This window comes from Podarcis bocagei (genome assembly GCF_964188305.1).
Source record: "Podarcis bocagei genome assembly, chromosome: 8".
Taxonomy (NCBI): Eukaryota; Metazoa; Chordata; class Lepidosauria; order Squamata; family Lacertidae; genus Podarcis; species Podarcis bocagei.
The window spans coordinates 53,274,179-53,280,178 of record NC_138133.1 but is presented as its reverse complement, the minus strand read 5'-3'; positions in this window follow the sequence as shown (position 1 = coordinate 53,280,178).

Sequence of the window (6,000 nt, the reverse complement as noted above, 5' to 3'; positions counted from 1 at the left end):
GTGTGAGGCGCTTCATTTGAACTCCTCTACATCATGAGGAACTTGCTGTGCCAGGTCCCAAAAGTATACTTTAGGTTCAAGTCATCAGTATCCTGAAAAGCTCTAGGGCATTATATTTCTGCTGTAGGAAAGGATAATTGTATCAGAAAAGAGTAGAAAAGGCTGTGGTTGATTATAAAAGGGAAAGCAGCCAGGAAAGAGGCGTTACGGATCATTGTATTGTTTTAATTTATAATCACCATGACAAGGCCCTTTGGGACTGAACTTTAAACCCTGGATGTTGCATTTTCAATGCCTGATGTATGCAGTGCCCAGATCTAATTGTATGAATGTCACCCCCACAGATTTTACATAGCACCCCTCCACCCTGTTTTTGCATGCCCTATTTCCAATGAATTGCCTGAGCCAGATTCCCCACAGGCAAGCAGCATTTGTGAATCTGTATAGGCAGGAAAACTAGGTTCCCTTAGCAACAAGGGCTGCATGAAAGGTTTAAAACAGATCCTTCCATTATTGGATCTATCTATCTTTCTTTCTTTGTTGGATGATGAGAGATTAACAGACACTCTAGAAGTGCCCAGGTGCACCAAAAATGAAAGCAGGCTATGCATGTATGCAAAGATGTATGCATATATTTATTTGACAAAGTATCATCTCCTTTGTGCCAGTATCTCGATTCTAAAAAAAGAAGAATGTAAAAGTAAAGGACCCCTGGATGGTTAAGTCCAATCGAAGGCGACTATGGGGTTACAGCGCTCATCTGGCTTTCAGGTTGAGGGAGTTGGCATTTGTCCACAAACAGCTTTCCGGGTCATGTAGCCAGCATGACTAAACCGCTTCTGGTGCAACGGAACACCGTGATGGAAAACAGAGCGCACGGAAACGCCATTTACCTTTCCGCCACAGCAGTACCTATTTACAGTGGTACCTCTGGTTATGTACTTAATTCGTTCTGGAGGTCTGTTCTTAACCTGAAACTGTTCTTAACCTGAAGCACCACTTTAGCTAATGGGGCCTCCCGCTGCTGCTGCGCCACCGCGCAATTTCTGTTCTCATCCTGAAGCAAAGTTCTTAACCCGAGGTACTATTTCTGGGTTAGCGGAGTCTGTAACATGGAGCGTATGTAACCTGAAGCATATGTAACCCGAGGTACCACTGTATCTACTTGCACTGGTGTGCTTTCGAATTACTAGGTTGGCAGGAGCTGGGACAGAGCAACAGGAGCTCACTCCATCATGGGGATTCGAACTGCTGACCTTCTGATCAGCAAGCCCAAGAGGCTCAATGGTTTAGACCACAGCACCACCCGCATCCCGTATCTTGATTCTAAACCCCTGCTGGCACTATGTAAATAATAAATGATAATATGACTTTTAAAGAATATACAAATACTTACTGTATTGATGGCTTCTGTATTCCATTCAGAGTAGAAAGATGGCTGTACTTTCCTAAGGTGTAGCATGTGAAAACAACAACAGTAGTTTGTGATGAAACACAGAAATGAATGTGGGACGTGTTCCGGGCTGATATTGGAGCCCACGGAGAAAGAGCAGAGTGAGTCTGGCCAGAGGTTGCAGGACCATGGACAGCTCTGAGTAGCTTGGTCCAATAATAGCTGTGAGCAGTCGGCACCTTCTCTCTCAGACTACATGAGTGTGATTGCCAAGGCTTTCATGGCAGTTTAAAATATACAACATTTACTTATTTATTTAGTCTAATTTAATTTTTAAAAATAAAACAGACTTTTATTAGGCTTATTAGGTGGTGGCTTACTAGTATGCTTTGTGGCGTGCACTTCTCCTCTTTAGTCACCCTTCATAGCACATAAGTCTTGTAAGTAGCCCCTGGGTAGGTTAGATCATAATCAGAATGTCTTCTCCAGGTGTCCCCAGCGAATGAAGTGCAGTGGGTGGCAACTGGCAAAAAAGCCTTCCAGGTAATGGCATTCTGCTTATGCAGTGCTCTCCTAAGGGAGGCCTTCCTGGTTCTTAAGTCTGCAATAATAATCCCTGTTGCCATTTAATCCAATAGGACCAACTTCTGAGGAGACATGATTAGGATTGCACTGTAAGTTGTCTCTCCCCACCCCCCCCCAGCTCCAGGCAAAGATTTTATTTTTAATTCCCCCTATGTTTTAGAGAACTTAAAACAAAACCACACCATGGACTCTAACTTGGTTTTCTTCTGCACTCTCTGGTGTTATTATTATTTTTATTGCAGTATTTGTACTTCATGATTAGAGCATAGGAAAAGCCAGGCTGCAACAGGTCAAAGACCCATTTAGTCCCACATCCTGTTCTCAGTGTCCAACCAGATGAGAAGCATGCAAGCAAGACCTGAGTACAACACGGAGTCTCTCACACTTGTGATTCTCAGCAACTGGTAGTTAGGGGCATTTTGCCTCCAAAATAAAATGATTTCTTTATGCATTTTCCATAGATAAACATTCTAACTCAAAAGAACCCCCTACCCCCATTCATGGTTGTGCAAGCTTCCGGATAAATTCTCTTTGAAGGATGCAATATAAACAAACACACACAATGAAGGTGAAGCCAAGCTGGAAACAACAGGAAACAATTGTCCGGTGATTCTGTGCTTCCCAGGCGGACATGGGAGAGGACCTGAATAAAAATCTAAGAGAGATCAAAATTCTCTGTCTCCATTCATTGTGCACTTGGGAACAATAAAGAAAATCTCTAGGTGGAAATCTCTAGTTGGTCAGACTAGAGGGTATAATTTACAAGCCCTTATAATTTCTAAGCATCATAGAAAAATGCTTCTTCAGAAACCTGAGACATACCCACTGGTTATAGAGGATGGATGGTCCTTGGTGTAATATTGTTGTCAGAACAAAGGATGGTTTTGTACAACATCCTCAAGACATAAATGGCTTTTACCTCAAATGCTACTGTCTGTCTGCTTTCACTTAGAAAGATTTCACATATTGGATCCCTCAGCCCCCTTCACTGAGAAAGGGATGCAGCACAGATCAGGTCTGCAGAAATCCTTTATTTCTTCCTGGACATTCAGACTATCCCTGCTGAATGATAGAATAACACTAAGTCTCTACTTGGTACAGTAAGAATATGGCTTAATTTCCCCCCAAAAGCATTCAAAGTTAGTAAGAATCCTCTTTCAAATAAGTGCAGTTCTGCTAGGTTCAGATTTTATCTAAATAATAAAGTTCCAAGGAACCGTAATAAATTTTGAAATGTAAACTAGGTTCACAAGTATTTGTACTCTGCATTCAGGCCTCTTCACTTTCTTGCAAGATTGACTGTAGGCTAATGAACTGCACCTATTGGCAGAGGATATCACACACCTAACTACAAGAGTCCCCTGAGAAAACAGCTACATTACCAATTAACACACTGTCCTGGAATATTGCATGATGAGCTAGTAATAAATTGGTCTACTGTGAAAATGCTATAACAACTCCTGCCCTGTGATTGTACAGCTAAATTGATCAAGTAGAATAAAATAGTTTTCTCTAAATAGTTATATTTTCATGCAACACTGCTAATTGGAAGAATTAAATAGTAGGAATGTCAGCCTTCTTGAATGATTCTGCATCTCATTTTGTTGGAAGACACTTTTAGTCCTAGGCTTTGACCTGATTTGCATGTCACACTGTGCCAAAGCTTGAATCCACCACTTTCTATCTCCTTGGTCCCTTTTGCTCTCTCTAGACTAATCATGAGTTACAGCCATGGCTTGTTCTTGGTTACAATTTGTATTTTGTCTGAAGAGCCTCTGGGTATAGGGCGGTATATAAATTCAAATGATGCTGATGATGCTGATAAAGAGTTTAACCATGAACTTGGGTTCAGGAGACATGTGACGCCTTGGCTTCGTCAGTGCAGCATGGCAACAAAAAGCAACAGAGGAGCAAAATGGCTGGGGGCTCCCTTTTCAGATTCTGCATGCTCACATTCAGGCCAATGTTCTTTGTGAAGCTTGGGCATTCATTTGGGAGATGTAATCGCTAGCAGTCCTAACTGGTCTAAAGATGACGACAACGGATATTTCTATCCTACCTTTCCTCCCAAAGGAGCTCAGCGTGGCAGATGCCAAAGTGCTAAAACCATACAGCTTTCACTGGCCTAGAGGGTTGCTTCTCATAATAAGAATTCAGCTAAGATGTGGGTCTAAGTAGACCATGGCCTGCATAAAACCAAATTCTGCCAATGGTGTTCAAGTGTACCCAAAACAATGAAATTCGTTTCATACATGATATTGCATGTTTTGTGGTATTTTATGCATTGTGATTTGCTGTTTTTATTGATCATAGATTAGTAATTCTTTATCATAATGTTTAATTATTGCTGATGTTTAATTTTACTGTTTACCATTAGATTCTAATGGATTGTTGAATATTTCTTTATTTGATATAAGTTGCTTATTTTAAAGTTATTGTGACTTTTTAATATTGGATCAGATTGTTACTATTATTATGTTTTTATATGTGATGGAAGCTGCCCAGAATGGCTGGGGCAACTCAGCCTGATGGTCGAGTTATAAATAAAAATGTATTATTATTATTATTATTATTATTATTATTATTATTATTATTACTACAATATTTAACTATATGATAGTGCATATTGATCTTCAATAGATCAGAGATACACCTGTTGAGTTCAACTAAGATTTGTATATGAAAGGGTATTTTTCCTATAAGAAGTTACTGCATATAAAAGGTGACAGACTACTCCCCAAAATGCTATATATCACTGAGGATAGCATGCATGGCTGGAAAAAATGTGAAGATGCTGTCCTTAATTACCTGCTGACCCATCATTAATTAAGAGCCGTCTCAGTGACTTCAGCTGTGGGTAGGATTAAGAGCTGGATCAAAGAGTTTGACATACAGCCTGACATGGGTGATGTGTCTAAGCTGCAAGTTTTTCTGTGGTACAGGATCATTAAATTTAACCATACCCTGGAGTCATATTTGCATAATTGAGCTTTCCGTACTTTGTGCAGTCCTTTCAACTTCTGTGCGCTTTCTTGGCATACTTGGTGCCAAATGGCCATTTAGTGAATGATCTATTTTAAGTCTGGCCTCGCCAAGAGCACTTCCTAAAAGATGCGGTCCATTGTGTTTTTAATTGCTTGTTTTATTTCAGTTCTAGGGGAAATGTTTCTACCTTAAATTCTCACAAATTTCTTGATGGGTCTTTTTTTTTTTTTTAAGACTTCTCTGTGTTATTAGATCTTGAGAAGTTTAAAACAGATAGGGCACAGGTAGTGAACTTCATGCCTAAGGAGAAATGTGGCTCTCCAATCTCCTTGTGTTTTATCCAGGACATGCCCCTATTGAGGCCTGCTGCACGCTCCCATTGAGTCCATTTTCATGGCTACAGTGTGGTCTACAGCTGTGGCTACAGCTGTGATGCTTGCCTGGATAGAAAGAAGGGTATCTCTGTGTAGAAACCCCTGGCTTTTGCATGGCTGGACCATAGCCTACTGAGTCAGAACCTTTGGCTCCTTTTTCCTCTGCCCCCACCGACCTTTTCCTCTGGCCCTGTCCATCACAGGCATGTGACCCCTGGACACATGAGAAAATGTGTCCCTTGGCCTGAAGAAAGGTCCCCCGACCCTGATATAGGACCACCTTGTTTGCATCTGCAAGAAGATAGAAAATTGTTCTGCAACATTTGGGGATCAAGGAATCTTCATGTGGCTGGGAATATTCTAATTGTTATGACACTGAAATAAATTGAGATGTTTTTGTTTAACTAGGGCTCATTCACACTTCCTTTTGTTTCGCTGCTTTTCCCCAGGGAAAACCACTCTTTAGTACTCAATTTGGTTTTTCTGCAGGTTGACGTTTGTGCCGATTTAGAATTGAAGAGCAGGTTTTCCCTGGGAAAGAAGCGGGACAAGGGGGGAACCGCTTGGACCCATGCTTTCTAGGCATGGGGCAATTGGAAGGGTGGATTAGCCCTAACTCTAATAATGTTCTGCTCACCATGGTGATAAGCATTGGTTTAAATA